This window comes from Lynx rufus, unplaced genomic scaffold (assembly GCF_022079265.1).
Source record: "Lynx rufus isolate CCGP_SWC_20201006 ecotype Redwood Valley unplaced genomic scaffold, mLynRuf1.p SCAF_11, whole genome shotgun sequence".
In the NCBI taxonomy this organism is placed as follows: domain Eukaryota; kingdom Metazoa; phylum Chordata; class Mammalia; order Carnivora; family Felidae; genus Lynx; species Lynx rufus.
In genome coordinates, this window is record NW_025814825.1 from 61,121,201 (window position 1) to 61,138,087 (window position 16,887).

Consider the following 16,887-nt stretch of genomic DNA (forward strand, 5'->3'; position numbering starts at 1 on the left):
TTTGCCTTGCCCACTAATTGGGTGCTGCCCTGGCTGTGTGCTTCCCCCCCTCCCCCCACCCCGCCCCAACCCAGCGCACTTGGCCCTGGGCCCACACCTGGGGCGATGCATCAATGCCTCCCATCATCGCTGCCGAAACGCCTGAGGTTCCTCACACCCCTTTTGAAGCCAGCAGAGACTGAAAACCTACTTTCCAGGGCCACCTCCCCCTAACGTAGCACTTGCTGATTCACACCCACCTTCCCCTTCTGGGGAAGCCACAGTTTTTGCCTTGTACCCTGTCTTCTTTCCCTCCAGACCCCGCTGTCGTTCCCTCATCCTTCCTCCTGGACACCTGGGTGGCTGAAAGCTCGGTCTGTGTGATCTCAAGCAGCCTCCCCGCCCTCTACTAGAGACAAAGGGGGACACCTGTCCGACCTGCCTGGCACAGGGCCAGCTGGGAACCAGTGGGGACCCAGCCAGTGACAGCTGTTGTGACCAAATGTCCGCCTCCCCAGCCCCCGTATGTCAAAAAAAAAAAAAAACAAAACAAAACAAAACACTGTATTGGCCCAAATCAACACAAAGCCTTTACTTTTCTTCCTAGCTACCTAGACGGGATAGACTAACTAGATAACTGCCACCTTTAAGCTTGTTTCATGCTGCGAAAACATGGGTCATCTTCTCCGGCTTTATTGTAAAGGAGGAGCATCTCGGGAAGGAAATCAGACCTCCGCACTGGAGAACAATAAAGAAATACATTGTGCACGTCAAAACACTCGGTCTCCCGACACCTGCTCGGCTAAGCGAGAACACGATCTCCTGGCTCACGTGACAGGCACAAAATCACCCACGGAAGTAACTGAATATACTCCCCGGCATCCCAACAGACAGACTGCAAGGGAAGACAGGCGGCATGATTCTGAACAATGACTGAAAGCATCACTTGCCAAACGACATACTGCTGGAGAGATGCCCGCCAGCTGACTGCTCACTTAAGTGACACTCCCATGCCAGCTACCACTGTTAAGTTGTATTTATTTATTTGAGAGAGACAGAGACGGCACGAGTCGGGGAGCGGCAGAGAGGGAGAGAGAGAATCCCAAGCAGGCTCCACGCTGCCAGCACAGAGCCCGGCGCGGGGCTCGCTCCATCCCACCAACTGCAAGATCATGACGCAAGCAGAAACCAGGAGTCCGAGGGGCACCTGGGGGGCTCAGCCGGTTAAGCGTCTGACTCCTGATTTCAGCTCAGGTCGAGATCTGAGCGGGAGCCCTGCGTGGGGGAGCTCTGCACTCATGGGGTGGAGCCTGATATTCTCTCTCCCTCTCTCTCTGCCCCTCCCCTGCTCATGCTGGCTCTCTCTCTCAAAATAAATAAAACTTAAAAAAAAAATGAAAGGAAAAGAAAAGAAACCAAGAGTCAGACGGTTAACTGGCTGAGCCACCCAACTTTCCCCAGCTACTACTTTTAAAGGTAGTGTCTGCTTTTAGAATTTAAGAACATTCCCGTCCCTGACACATGGTTCCAAATTGTATCTTTGCAATCCTGGACCTAGAGGCACTAGGAAGGGGATGGGAAATCATATAAGAAGTCTTAGTAGCGTCACTTCCCACGTGATGGGTCTCCATCAGGTAGCTACTGATTGAGTGCGTGACACACACGTGTGTGACAGAGCCTGGCACATGGCGCTTAGTCCCTGGGCCCTTGGGGAAAGGGGGGGTGGTGAGCCACAAGTCTTACCATGTATCACATCTCCCTGATGGTAGGACACGGGGCCAGATGTCAAACTTCAGACCTCCTGGCAATACAACCACCCCAACCTTTTACTCCACTTCTAGAATGAGAACCCACACTTGAATGTCCACGCTTGAAAATTCTCCTGAAAACAAACAAGACCCACCAAGTCTGTTTTTTTCCAACCGGCCGAGGCCGAGTGAAAGCTGCCCCCTATAGGTGGGGCATGGTTCACCCGTTCAGGGCAGCCCCAGAATCTCCCTCCTCTCCTTCTCCCCCTGCACTTGCAAGGGCGATTTCCAGCTGGGTCCTACACGGCCTTGGACAACCACAATCTAATCACAGCCCAGACTAACCTAAAGCTTCTGATAGTGCAGGTTCAAAGGGCCTGAGGTTCCTGTGGCCCAGCTGGTTAACCTGGAGTTTCTTTTACACTCTTCTCCAAACACCAAATAAACACAATCCACTTTCCAACCTCTCCCAACCTTTCCTGCAAACACTGCCTCTTCCAGATGCAGGGATTAATCTTCTCTCTTTCCGGCAGGTAGAAAACCAAATGCCTTGCCTCTCCTGGCCAGGGGCAGCAGCAACAGAGGAGAGAAAGGTACAGAAAGAGAAGCCTGCACAGAAGCCACAGCGACGGTGCTGGGATGCCTGGCCGAGACTGTGGTTCGGGCACCACAAGCTCTAGTCATCAAAGAAAAGCAAGGCATACCTGTACCCTACTGTGGGCAGACCTGCCCCCTCCCCCTGACCTGGCCATCCTCCCCCCACCCCTGCTCCCCAGACCTGGATGAATTCGTGCTGCTTGCTTCACCCACAAGCCAGCTCACTGCAGTCATGCATTGATCAGAAAAGACAGACGCTGTTGAATTTCCTTCCCAGGAGCCTAGAGACGGTTCTCCTGGGGACCTTGAAGGGAAGCCCAGACCTGCAGCCCTACTTCTGGCTCAAACCCACGCTGAGAGGGAGACCATGGCAAGCAGCCTCACCTTCCTGGCTCAGCCTCCTCGTCCAGGACGAGGCAAAAAGAACATTTTCCTGCCAATCTTCCAGGAGTATTGTAGAGAAAAACTTATTTGATAAAAACCACCTAATTAAAAGATATTTTTGTGCACACGCTATTTTAAGCAAAAGCATGTATGACTCCAATGTGTTTAGGTAGCAATCAAAACATCCCGATTCAACATTCAGTTTGTAAAACCCCTAAGTGCCACGTTCTGTAAGGGAGGATTCCTGATTTTCCAAGGGGTGGGGGTGGGGGGGGGCAGGAAGGCTGGGATGGAGAGCGGGGTGGGAAGGTCCTAGAGGAACTTCGGGCAAATCTCCAAACCTGGGTTTCCTCCGGGGCCCCGCAGGGCGTGCACATGCCCTCAAGGTGCCTTTCTGCTCGGCGGGCTGGCTGCCCTCATGGCAACTGCAGCTGATAAAGAGGGGCTGGGGGGCACTACGGAGGAGCCCAGAAGCGGAGCCCCCCCCCCCCGCTCCGCTTCACTGAACGCCGCGCCAAATCCCTTCCCGGGGCGTCCTGGGGCTTCCTGAGAACACAACTTCATCCCCCAAACTCCGCGCCATCAACTCACCCGGTGTGAACACGCGGGGGACGGGGCAAACGGGGGGCCCCCGCAGAGCTAGCCTCAGCCCCAGCCTCGCCGCCTGCTTCTCGAGCCTCCCTACGCGAGGCGCAGACGTCCAGCCGCCAGCAGCCGGCAACCGAGCCCCCGCCTCCCGTGTCTCCGCCGGCCTCTCCAGCCCCGAGGGCCACGCCAGGGCGCGGGGCGGGCGGGCAACGTGGGCACCAGGACCGCGACGGGGCGGCCAGGCAGCCGCGCCCAGGACCCAGGCGGCTCCGAATCCCAAACACACACGCACACACGCGCGCGCACGCCGGCCAATCCATTCGCCCGGAGGAGTCGGAAGGCGCTTTCCCAGCTCTTCATTCATTCCCCAAAGGCGAGGTTCCTTCACCCGGCCGCCTCCATCCCGCCCTCCCAGGGGGCTCCGAGAGGGCCCACTGCGCCACGCGTCCTCTCCACCCGCACCCGCACCCGCAGCCCAACGCCCTGGCGCTCCGGCACGATCGCCGCCGCCTCCCCGGCTCCGCCACGGCTTCGGCGCCCCGCAGCCCCCGCTCCCCGCCGCCGCGCCGCTCAGACCTGCCGCGCTCGGCTCGCCGCGCCCAGCCGGCCGGGGCCGCCGCCGCCGAGAAGCGCCGGCAACTCCCGAGTCCCGCCGCCTCCCGCGCCACGGCCGGCAGCCGGGAGGGGGCAGGGGGCGGAGGGCCGAGAGGAAGGAGGAGGGGGCGGGGAGCAAAAGTTCAGGCCGCTCCGGGCCCGGCCGCGCCCCCGTCTCCTCCCACGCCCGCCCCCGCGGTGTCCCCCGCCGGACCGGGTCCCACAGGCGTGGGTGCCTGGGGACCCCCCCTCCCCCGCCGCGTCCTCCCGCCTCCTCGGCCCAAAGCGCCCGTGGCACCGCAGCGGGCGGTCCGGGGGTGGCTGCCAGCCAGGGTCGGGGAGAGAGAGAGGCGGCTGCCCACTTACCTGCCCCGGGCTGCGCCTGGAAACTTCCCCGAAGTGCGCGGGGGAGCCGAGCATCTGGCTGGGGGAATTCCCGCACCCCTCCCCCGACCACCACCACCCACCCGGCGCGCGCTCACACGGTGAAAGCACCGGTCTGTCTGTCGGTCGGTCGGTCCGTCCTCCGCCTGCAGCTTCCAGAGCGGGGCGGCGCGGGGGCGCCCCGACTCCGACTCCCGGGGCCGTTCTTCTGGGCAGCCGGCCCGTGCGTGCCCCGCGGCGTGCGCCCCCCGCCGGCCTCCGGCCGTCCGCAGCGCCACCACCCCTTCGCCTCGTCCCCTGTCCCCGAGCTCCGGCTGCATTCTCTCGAGCCAAGAAGGGGGCACGCGAGTCCCGGCGCCGCCGCCGCCGCCGCCGCCGCCGCCGCCGGGCAGCCCTTCCCGCGGGGTCGCCGGAGCGCGGGGTGCCCGGAGGCGGCCGGGACCGGCGGCGAGGGGACGCCCCCGCTGATGTCCGCGGGGGGAGGGGGGCGGGGGGGGCTTCGGGAGACTGGGCCGAGGGGCACGGGGCTCAAACCTGCCTCGGCTCGGCGCGCTCGCAAGTTCATTGTCTGCCTGGGCCGCCGCCGCCGCCGCCGCCGCCGCCGCCGCCGCCGCCGCCGCGCCGGGAGCGCCGCGGGGAGTGAGGCTGCGCGCAGCCTCCGCCGGCCCGGACTCCCTACGCCCAGCCCCGCCGCCGCCCGCGCCGCCCGGCCGGAACGCGGAGGGGCGCCGGAACCCGGAGCTCCGAGCCAGACCTCCGCCCGCCGCTCCTCGCCGCCCCCACCCCCGCGCCTGGCACCCAACTTGTACCTGAGAAGCCGGAGTCCAGCCCCGGAGCCTCTGCGGCTCGGGCTCCGCGGGAGCGCGCCCAGCCCGGCGCCTCGAGCCCCGCATCCAGGGCGCGTCAACCTGACTCCCCGAGCGCAGGGAGGAAAAGTTTGGGAGTGACGTGCAGATGGCGAATGAAACCTCCGAAGAGAACCCTCCCCCCGCCCCATGTCGCGCTGACACAGCTCGAGTCTGGAATGTGAGATCAAGGCGTGTGCGCCGCGCGGTGGGTTTGGTCCCCGCCCCCTCCCCTTCCGAGTAAACACGGTTTGTGTGATGCGGTGATTCCAAATAGAAAGCAAACCGAAACCCCTGAAGTCGGCCCGCGACGCTCTGCCAGAGACGTTTTTAACGAACTTGGCGGTCTGCAGCCAGCCCATACATTGATATGCAAGGCCACGGCGCTGGTGGGTTCTGCGCCGTCTGTTGTATTTTTGCAGCCCGCGAAGCCTCTCCCGGGCTCTTTGGCCCAGCCTGTTTGCTTCTACCGGGAGGGAAGGCTCCGCGGGACCGGGAGCCCTGCCGCAGTGGCCGGGAAACTCCTGCTCCAGGAAACCACCTGGGCCGTCCCAGGCCAAGGAACCGGCCCCGGTGGTCGACTCCCTGACCCTTGACCAAAGAGGCCATCAGTTAAAGAAAAGACACTGGGTTTTTGGAAGACTCAACCCTGGGGGGCGCTTGGAGCAACCAAGCCCAGCCTCTCAGGAAACAGGTCCAAGGGACAGAAAAAAACCATCTTTGTCTTCAGTCACACAGCCTTTTGCCTGCCCATGTCCCCATGGCCATGGTCCAGCATCCTCTGGCTCAAGGCAGCCAGAAGTGGGGCTGAAAGTGTTTCCTATGCTGCAGAGTGCTGGCCCGCCGCTGAGGGGTGCTTCCTGATCCTGCCTTTCCCCCTTTCCTCTCGTTCTGAAAAATCTGATCTGTATTGCCCGAGGCTTCCTGTCACCCCCCAGAAACTATAGCCTGCCCTGAGGTCGTCAACTTGTGCTCGGCCTCCATGGCAACTAATGCAGAGGTCACAATCAGAGGATTATAACTGCAGATGGGAAGCTGGATGAGAGGGGAATTCTTCAAAACTGTGTCTTGTTTTCCTGCAAATAATGCCTCTTACATAAAATCTACGAAGCAAGCGGCAGCAAAGAGACCAGCCTCGGAATCTCAGACTACATTGCGTTCTCCATATAGACTCCGCTTGGTGATTTTCGCTCATTATTATTATTATTTTTTTTTTTTAACGAAACCCTTTTTCTGAAAATACAATGAGCTGCTTTTTGCAGGGTTCACAATTCCCAATAGATGATGATGCCATTTTTCAAGGTCTTACACACGTTGTGGCTTCGGGGCTTATTTATTGGCTCCCAAGAAAAGCCTGCCTTTCAGTGAAGTTTATATACTCGAGTAATTGCATCGGGGGGCACAGTGCAGGGTGCTGTTAAAGAGGGTTAGTTGTACATGTGTCTGCAAGGGAGGCCCTGGGCCAGGCAGCTGTCAGACCAGAGTGTGCAATGGGTTTAAACAAACACAGGGAAGGTTCTATGGAAACACTGAGGAGGAAATCCGCTCCTGTAAGGCTGTGTGGAACATTATTCCATGGCCACACATACCTCGGTCTTTCCTCTCCTCCCTCCAAGTAAACACATGACCCCGTTATGGAGATGGCTCCGGGCCCACCCAGATCACTTTCAAATTCAGGTGTCAGAAATCACAGTTGACACGGAGCAAATTGTTTTTGAGTAAAATCACGGTACCCTTTGATCTGAATTCCACCAGGGACTTTCCAAAGGTATTTATACACGTGCCTGAGATCAACCAGAGGGCAATTTTTGCCCTCCACACTCAACGTTTCAAAAAATTACCCGAGAATTGCACTTTGCCTATGATTCTGGAGGGTTGAGAGAACACCCCAAAGCCAGACGTGTGAATGACCGAAAGGGTAGACCGATGGATGTGTAACTGAGAGAGAATGGAGCCAACGTGACATTGGCAGCTAATGGGTGGAAACATGAAGATAGTTTAAAGAAACAAATATCCCCTTCCCCATATGCACACCCTGAGGCTTCCATAACTTTGGAGTTAAAATGCCCGGGTTCACGCCATACCTCTCATACCTACTAGCTGAGTCCCTTGGGCATGTCACTTTCTGTTGGGACAATAGCACCTACTAGTAGTAAATCGAATCAGTGATCCCATGGGGATATTACACCTCCACACCCTTGTCACAGCCCCGTAGAGCATGGAATATATTTCCCCCATTCCAAGATTTTGGACCTGGCCGTATGACTCACTTTAGACAGTGAGATTTTAGAGGATGTTAGTGAATGAGGAGATCGCTATGTGTTGCAGAGCTGGGCTTCCTCTCTTGTGCTCTGGTGGCTCATAATGAGAAGAAGAGATCCCAAGAAGCTGCCGTCTCTTCCAGCAAGGCTCCAGGATAACCACGCATGGAGCAGACCCGAACTCAACCGGCAGCCTGGGACGAAGTCACCCCATCTACAGCTGGACGCAGAACTGCCTCAGCCAACCTACAGACGCATGGGCAAGGGAGGAAATGCTTGTAAGCCGCTCAGTGCTGGAGTTTGTTACGCAGCATTATTGTGGCAGTAGCTGACTGATACATTCCCTTGGCGGGGGCTTGCGTGAAGATTAACGTCAAAATGTTTGAAAGAACACTAAGCACAAATCTTGGCACATCGCAAGAGCTCAGAAATATTAGCTATGATTAGCAGCCAGCATTATGGAAAGGAATTTTGTGCAGAACAGTCACGTAACAACTTTTTGGACCAATAAATTGAACCGGTGAACAGGTATTGCTTGAATAGAGATTCTATAGGATGCAGTGCAAGCACATCAGAAAACTGGAAGGCCAGGGACCTCTCATGGCTACCGAGTCACATTCATTCACTCATTCATTCAGCAGACATTCCCTGAACACCTGCTCTGTGCCACACACTGGAGTGAATATTGGAGCCGCCAAGGTGACCAAGTCTCCATTCCCTCCTAGGGATGGGGACACACAGAGCCCCGCCACGTGATAAGCACTCTGCTAACCACTTTCCTATTCTGCTAAGCACTTTCCTACGCTACATCCTTGGACCACAACAGCCTTGTGAGCCGGCCATGCTTATCCTCATTTTTCAGGCAAGGAGACAGAGGCTCAGAAACCAAACAACCCAGGAAAAGCACCGAAGCCTCTCCTATACCATTAGTGTGAGCGAATGCCAACGAATTCGAGTTAATGGCAGGCACGCCTGATGGGAAAGTGCAGCGAGAACCAAGTTAAGGGGTGAACACAGCGTGGGCCACTCTCCACGCCACGTACGTGCTAAGTGCTTCGGAAATACCGAGGCTCAGAAGACCCAGGCTCTGAGCCACCAGCTGTCTATGAGACCTGGAGCCCTTCTCTGGCCTTCCAGTGTCTCCAGCTGGAAGACTGAAAGCCACGGCCTGGCATTTTACAGAGCTGTGAACTCCAGACGAATTGCTATTGGGAGTCCCTTTGCAAGGGATTAAGGGATGGGAGTCATGTTTCTGAAAGGACCCGGACCCCATAATCTGAAAGTGGGGACAGCAGACCCCTCAGAAGGAAAGGAGATAAGGCCGGGCCTTGAGCACTACTTGCTACAGGCCCCAGCTCAACAGCAGAAACTTTGCCATTGGTCATTCCATTAGAGCATGGAGACCAGAGCCAGTGGGGTCTCCCAAGGGCCTCCCACTGCGATGCAAAAGCCACTGAAAGAAGGAAGAACAGTTTAAATGCCTAAGGCCATCATTATCAGCTGACGCCTTCATTTGCAATGAGCACTCGACCAGAGAACCAGAACCGGGGATGAAGTTGCAATTCACTTTCACCTTGTCCCCACATTTGAGGTTGTTTCCAAGGGGACAGCATGGGGGTGGAGGGCTGCTGGAAGCTCCCCGTGCGGGGAGGGGCCGCACCTGGGTGTGAGGGGCCCTTGGGGATCCTCGCACAGGCCCTCGCTCTGTGGACCTGGCTTCAGATCCCTGCCACCAGCAACGACCTGCCTCCAGCCCTGTGACTTTGACAAATTTAGACTGCTCGGTAACCTGAAGTGCATTTCAATTTCATAAATTTAGAAATGCTCTGGTTAGACAGATCCCTTCTGCAGTAATGCATCCATTAAGTGCACTTTCCGCCAATTTTGGTATGCTAATCCATCACAAATCGACGTGAGATTTAGGTTCTTGTGAAAATTTCCTACACCCGATCCAAAAACCTCTACCGGATTGAGGGTACTAACAACTCGCGGTTCCTTAAAGCTGCAGACTTCGACTCTGCGTCGAAACTTCTCCACGGAAGGGAGAAGCAGGGCCGGCTTCAAACAAGCATTAGAACCTGTGTTCGCACCTGAGAGCTGCCTACTCCCCCGAGAGAAACGGCTCCCTTACTCCTAAGATGCTGCCACAGCCTGAAGGCGTTCACAGGCTGCATCTCAGAGTTCCCAGCTGAGGAATGTGAAGCGCTGTAAGCCCCGGGGGGACAGGAACGGGGGGGGCCTATGCGTGTCAGCACTCGGAGCCCCTAGCTCAGCGCCTGGCGTGGCAGGTGCACCCAGTAAATGCCTGGTGAGTGACCCCACTGGAACCCCCTGGCTTGATTAGCGCCTTGTCCGCCAGACTTAACTTCCTGTGATTTTCACTCTTGCCTAGAATCCGATGCCTTCCCCGCCCAATGAAGATTGGAGGTCCTAAAAGCACAGGCAGAAACCTCTGAAGGAAAATCAGTCGAGGACCCCAAGTGATTTGAGCGATGACAGCACCATGGGAACAGCCTCTTTTTTCTGCAGTATCTGAGGCCAGGAGTGAATGTAGGGCCAGTAATTGGCCATACGAAGACCGTGCGGGTGATGAAAGAGACATAATGTCATCGCTATCACCGCCCGAGACTCTGTTGCTACCAATTGTCGGAGGGCAGCGCCTACTCACCAGAGGTTTTTAGCTGCATAATCGACATTTTGCCAATGAGGTGAAAGTTTATAGCCGGTAGCGTTTCCACTCGCTTCTGTCATAAGAGCTACAATCCACCCAAGAGCAAAAATGAGCTGTTGACTTGGTCAATTTACAGCGGCCTCCTGCCCTAGATGTGAAATACCTGGGCCTTCTAAATAAATTTCATTTTCCTGGCTGAGCATGTAACGCAGTCAAATGTTACAAAGCGGTGCTGGGGAGGATAATGGGAATAACACCCACACACAGAGAGGCTCTGAGTTGGCTGTTCGCGATTTGCGCTCCCTCCCCGCCCGGCCTCGCTGCTGGGTCCAACCCAGACCCGCTGTGTGCTTTGCAACAGCCATTTCTACGAATGCTCCCATCACGCACCTGCCCCGGTGCCTGATGCAGAAGCCCCAGTGTCATCCTTCGCTCTTGCACCTCCAATCAGCCACCATCCTCCTCCCAAGCCTGGCTCGCCTTAGAAGCCTGGGAGGATTTTAAAATTCAGATTCCCGGGCTTTGAAACCCGAGATTCCGTTTCTATAGGTCGAGCGCGGGGCCCAGGAATCTGAATCCCTGGCATGGTACCTAGGAATCTGTGTATTTCACGAGCTCCCCCAGTGCCCAGTGGAGTTGAGAACTGCTAGTTTGGACCCATCTCATCTCTCCCTTGGGATCTGTTGCAGCTAACTCTAGCTACTCTCCCTGCCTCCTCTCCTTGACCTCCACGAACTGTTTTTTTTTTTTTCTACATACGTAGCTGGGATCTTTCCAACACACAAATCTGATCGGGCTAGCCCCATAATTAAATATTTGTGACCCCTCCCCTGCCCCTGCAAGGTGACTCATGTCTACGTTGTAGTCCTGCCTCTTCTCTGGGCCTGTCTTACTCCAAGGCTCTCGTACCCTCCTGTGCTCCATTCACACTGCTTCCCAAAGTGACTCACGGACAACAGACACGGTGGCTCTATGACAATGGCATCAGAAAACATCGGTGTCCATTTCTAGGGACTACCTGCTCTCAGATGGAAACTAGAGAAAAGGCAGCTCCTTAGAAGTTGCTTTAATGGCACTGAAACCCAGTGGGTCTCTTCGATAAATGCCGTTGGGAGGGGCACCTGGGTGGCCCAGTCTGTTAAGCGTCTGACTTCGTTTCAGGTCATGATCTTACAGTTTGTGAGTTCGAGCCCCGCATCGGGCTCTGTGCGGACAGCTCGGAGCCTGGAGCCTGCTTCGGATTCTGTGTCTCCCTCTCTCTCTGTGCCCCTCCCCCACTCATGCTCTGTCTCTGTCTCTCAAAAATAAATAAATGTTAACATAGAAAAATAAATAAATGCTGTTGGGAAAAACTGGACAGTCACATGCAAAAGAATGAAATTAGACTACTATCTCACACCACACACAAGAACTAACTCAAAAGGGATTACAGACTTGAATGTAAGACCTAAAACCGTAAAACTCCCAAAAGAAAACGTAGACGGTAAGGGCCCTGACACTGGTCTTGGTGATGACTTTTTGGATCTGACTCCAAAAGCCAAGGCAACAAAAGCCAAAATAAGCAAGCGGCACTACATCAAACCGAAAAGCCCCACACGACGAAAGAAAGCATCAACAAAATGAAAAGGCAACCTACTGGATGGGAGAGATAATCTGCCAAATCATAGATCTGATAAGGGGTTAATATCCAAAATATCAAGAACTCCTACAACTCAAAAGCAAAGAAAAAAAAAAATGGGCAGAGGTCCCAAATAAACATGTTTTCCAAGAAGACATACAAACGGCCAAGAGACACATGAAAAGATGCTCAACATCCCTAATCACTAGGGAAACGCAAATCAAAGCACAGTGAGATGCCACCTCACACCTGCTAGAGTGGCAAGTATCAAAAGGACCAGAAATAACCAGGGTTGGCAAGAACGTGGAGAAAAGGGAACCCTCGCGCCCTGTTGGTGGGAATGCAACCTGGGGTGGCCACCCTAGAAAACCGTGCGGAGGTTCCTCAAAAAGTTAAAGATAGAAATCGATCCAGCAATTCCGCTTCTGAGTATTTATTTGAAAAACGGTGAAAACATGAATTTGGAAGGATGTGTGTGCCCCTAGGTTCACTGCAGTGGTCTTTACAATAGGCAAGATGTGGAAGCAAGATAGGTGGCCATCGACGGATGAGCGGGTAAAGAAGATGTACAGGCTTGGTCAGACTCAGGGTAGATATTTCTGATAAGAAGACCTGGCCGATGGTGATGTGTGTTTCCAGCAGAAGCACGTGACTTCTGGCTGTCTTTCTTCTTGTGATGTTGCTAGCTAACAATGCTTCTAAATCCAAAACTATAACATCCAAAATCCACTATTCTTTCTTCATTTCTTGGATGGAACACTCCTAGAAAAGAAAAGTTTTCCTTGACTATTATCGGCTTACCTTGTGGTACAGTTAGTAAAGAGAAGGCAATATAAACGCTTAATTTTTTCATTTACTGTTTTCAGAATTATGGCTCGGGGCCGCCTGGCTGGCTCCGTCGGTAGAGTGGGAGACTCTTGATCTCGGGGTTGTGAGATCTCAGGGTGTACAGCCTGCTTTAAAAAAAATAAGTAAATAAAATAAGAGAATGAAAAATTAAATAAATAAAATTAAATTTAAAAAAAATCCATGGCTTGGTTCTCCAGCATCCTACGGTGGTGACCGATCAGATTTACTTTTGTCGTCGCTTTAATCCTTGTTGGATCGATGGCCTTATAAGAAAAGGAAAAAAGAGAGCTCTCTTTCTCCAAACATGCACAAAAAGGAGGTCACGTGAGCACACGGCCCGAAGCCAAGAGTGGAGGCATCAGTATGAAATCGACCTGGCTGGCACCTTGGCCTTTGACTTCTCAGCCTCCAGAACTGTGAGAAAACAAGCTTCCGTTGTCTAAGCAAAACAGAACAAAACAAAAACCCGGACGGAAACCCAGCGAGAGGGTGGCTGCGGCTGTGGCGTGGTATGGGGTGCTGCAAGGCTGTGAGCACCCTGTTCGGGGGCCTTCCCTCCGACCTGGCTGAACCTTGCTCGCTACACTTGGGGCACTTGGTGAACGAATGAGCTGCAGGGTCCCGGGCTTGGGTTCTGCACTCAATGACTTGCCTGGTTTGCTACGAGACCCTGGGTGGGCCCCTTCCCCTCTCTGGGCCTCACATCCCCGCTCCTGACACGAAAGATGGAACCGGATTAGCTCTTGGAACTGTGCTCTCGCCAAAACGGGTCATTAGCATCCTTATTACGCATCACTAGAGGTGACGGGAGGTGTTCATTCTCTGTACCGGCCTTCTATTGCTGTGAAACAAATTACCCCGAATTCAGCGGCTTCGGTCAATACCCATCTGTTACCTCGCAGCGCCGTGGGTCGGAAGTCTGGTGGGCTATCTTCTGCAGGTGTCACGAGAATGAGGCCAAGGTGTCAGCCACGCTGGGCTCTCATCTGCAGGTCCTGGGGAAGAAACCACCTCCACGCTCATTCGGGTTGTTGGCAGAATCGATTTCTTTGCGGCCACGGAGGTGCCTGCTTCCTCGATGGCTGTCAGCTGGGGTTCTCTCTCTCCTCTTAGGGGCCACCCGCGTGTCTTCTCATGTGGCCTCCTCTGCCTTCAAAACAGCAACAACAGTCAAGTCCTTCTCCCTCTTGGAGCCCCTCTGCTTTTCTCTTCGTCTTGCCTTCGGGGGCTCCTGTGGTTACATGGACTCCACCAAGGAGAATCCAGGATGTTAATAACACAGAAAAATCTCCCTGTCTTAAGGTTGACCGATTAGTGACTTGACCTCTGCAAGGTCCTTTTTGCCACGTAACTGACATATTCACAAGCGTGACCCTGGGGGCAAAGGTGATAGGTCGGGGTCATTTTAAACCTGCCAGACGTCTGCGTCAGGAAGTCCCATAGACTAGCTTCTCCTGGGCGTCGTTGCTTCCTCGGAAGACGTTTCCTGGGTGGGTCTGGGGACCCCCCACCTGGGCCTCCAGGTCGGCAGCCCTGCCCTCTGGAGGCCCCCAGTCCGAAAGGATTCGGAAGGGAAGAACCAAGTGCCGTGTCTGTGCCTGGCCTGGCTTCTCACGCAGGTGTCTCATGCACTCAGTCGGCAAGGGTCCCAACCCCCGGTTATTCAGACCACTCTTAGCTTGCCGTTTATCTGGACCTCCCTATACGATGATTAGCATACCATGCTCTTCTAACACACTCACATGGAAGCAATTTACATCCTGAAACATACACTGACAAAGCTGGGACTTGCTTCGATACGGAAGTGTGGGAAGAGCCAGGGAAATAAAGAAATGACACTCGCCCCAGGCCAACGACGGTTGATGCTGGAGGGTGGTACGTCAGGCACCCATCTCGATTTCTGGTCTGAGTTGGGAAATGTCCACGGTAAAAAAGGAGTTTTTAAGATGCATTTTTAAGGGGGGGATCTCTTTTCCTCACAAATGGAAAAGCCGCTATCATTTGCCATAAAAGTTTCTCAAAAAGTAAACATAAGTAAGAGAGAACACAGAAATTAAATTCCAGCCAGGTGCTGATGGGTGTCTTCCCCTTGTTAACAAGGAGGTCAGCAAATGTCAGAGTTTAAGGGCAGGGCTCAGTGAGCTTTCTCACTTGGTTAGGTTTTTAAGAAGACTTAACAAGTTTCATTAAATCCTTCCGATAACGTTCTCAGTAAGCGAAAAGCAGGAAGCAACTCAGTAAGTTGTAGTTAACGCAGGATCCATCCATCCCTAATAGCCCCTGTGGTCAGAGAAGCTCTGAGTCACCTTCCAACCCTGCAGTGTCCCCGTCTGTGACTGTGGGTGTGCTGTCTGGGGGATGGGGGCATGGAGGAGGGGAGGCGCCAGGGGTGGAGAGGGACAGACAGCCCAGAGCAGAGGGGAGAGCCCCCTTAGACAGAAAAGTTTGGGTTCCGAGTCTACCTTTGACGCCTCTCGCCTTACCTGAGCACCTGACCCTCTTCTCTAAATCCCCCCGCTCCTCCCACCGCCACTCGAGACACAACAGCCCAGACACTGCTCGCATCTCCACCCTTGGCTGCACACTGGCCCTGGGAAAGAGCCTGGGGCCCTCTACCTTCAGTGAGTGACCAGTGAAAGCCTTTCTCTTCCTGCCCCACCCTCTCCCCTCCCAGATAGAAGAGAAGACTGCAGGTGGCCTTGTCACCTTCTAAGTCTTAGGCATTCTCAGCATTGAGGAGGTTGGGCCAGGGAGTACTCAGCCAAGGCATGACTTGGGGATTTAAATCCATGGGCCACATCAGGGGGACCAGAGGAGGCTGGTTTCACAGCTGGGCCGTCGATCCAGAATTGAGTTGTGAGCCCTTCTGGTCAGTGGTGGGGTTAGGCCCTCTGACCTCTTGGAACCTCTCAGAGGCCTGGTCTCGAACCTGTTCCAGCCTGCCGAGGAAAGGGGCAGAGTGAGAAAATGGGCCAGCTACCGGGAGGTACAGAGGCCACAGGAGAAAGGGGGGAAAGAGACGAACTGGTTCCTCCCTAGGAACCTAGGATGCTCTCCCAGGCTCGCTGCTACATAGAGACAGGGTGGGGCTCATGGCCTGTTGAATCAGTGCTCTGTTCAAGGTACCAGCCCCCCAACCCACAAATAGGCCAGATGTCACCTGAGAGTCCCACCCTAGCAGGGTGGCACTCAACGGGCTGGAGCACACAGTCAGGGGTCCCTTCAGGAGCCTGAGGAGCCACCGGTCACCTCGCTCCCGATTCACACATTTATGCACCAATAACACATGCCAACAAGGACCGTGAGCGTTTTCAGATGACAACGTCGTGATTATAGTCCTCTGAGCCATTTGCCGTCTCTTGTTTACTCCTTTTATTTCCTGGTCCACACCAGGCTGTATCACGGTAGATGCGATGGATCTGGCCTCTGGTTGGCCTCTCGGGAGGGAGCATTCTGGGAGAGAGGAGCCCAGGACCCAAGAAGCCAAGAGGTAAGAAGGATCTTTCCTGGGCCAAGAGATCTCTGGGTTCTGCAGTAAAGGCAGGCCTGGTCCTTGCCTCTTTCCAGAGCGAGGAAGACACATTGTCGTTGCACCAAGCGGAGGGGACCCTTTTCATCCTGAGTCCTGACCATGGCCTGCCTCCCACAGGTGCCCACTGGGGGCTGCACTGGACGTGAAGCCTAGAGTCCCCTCCCCCTCCCCCGGGGCTGGGCCTCCGTGGGTCCTGGGCGGGGAGCTCACCTGGAAGGCAGCCTTCACACAGGGTTTCCCTCCTGCCTCTCAGGGGCTCAGGGCTGAGCGGTCGGTTCTTTCAATGTTGTACCTCAACAGGGGCTGGGTGTGGCTTCTCCCTCCCTCCAGGAACCACCGACTCAACATTTCATTACACAAACTGAGACAATCCTTGGACATTCCTTTTCAGGCTGCGACCAGGACCTACAGCTGTCATCCCCGGCTCGGGTCGTTGTAAAAACAATTATTTCTTCTTCCACTTCAGCCCGAGAGCTGAGCTGGTATTTGAAGAGTCAAAGAATCAAATATTCATAGAAAAGACTGCATAATTCTTATTTGGAATATTAACAATGTGAAGGGACAGACAGAATCAGTCCTTTTCTGTTAAGCCCCAACCAAGGAGCTGTCCCCCGTTTCGGCTAAAAGCCTAACCCAGATAAACAAGGTCCCACCAGTCAGGGCCTGCTCCGGGCAAAGCACTATTACAACAGCAGCGTGAAAAAAAAAATATATATATATATATATATATATGTATATATATATATATGTATGTATATATGTGTGTGTATATATATATATATATACACACATACATATATATACCTAGAACTTCACAATTTATTTTCTTTTTAAAAA

General features: G+C 54.5%; 1 protein-coding gene and 1 long non-coding RNA gene across 2 annotated transcripts in view; both read right to left on the reverse strand.

Moving 5' to 3' along the window:
- The window catches only part of CHST15 (carbohydrate sulfotransferase 15), a 78,476-nt gene extending 73,320 nt beyond the window's left edge, over positions 1-5,156 (reverse strand). The window contains exon 1 of the mRNA XM_047073571.1: positions 5,084-5,156. The gene's annotated coding sequence lies outside the window, so the exon portion shown is untranslated. The remainder of the gene's footprint in view (positions 1-5,083) is intronic.
- A 6,930-nt stretch (positions 5,157-12,086) lies between these two features.
- LOC124506765 (uncharacterized) lies at positions 12,087-12,561 on the reverse strand. Its single transcript, XR_006960873.1, has 2 exons — positions 12,527-12,561; positions 12,087-12,431 (listed from the first exon to the last, which is right to left on the reverse strand). It is a non-coding gene; the product is annotated as an uncharacterized LOC124506765 (long non-coding RNA).
- Between the last annotated feature and the right edge of the window lie 4,326 nt (positions 12,562-16,887).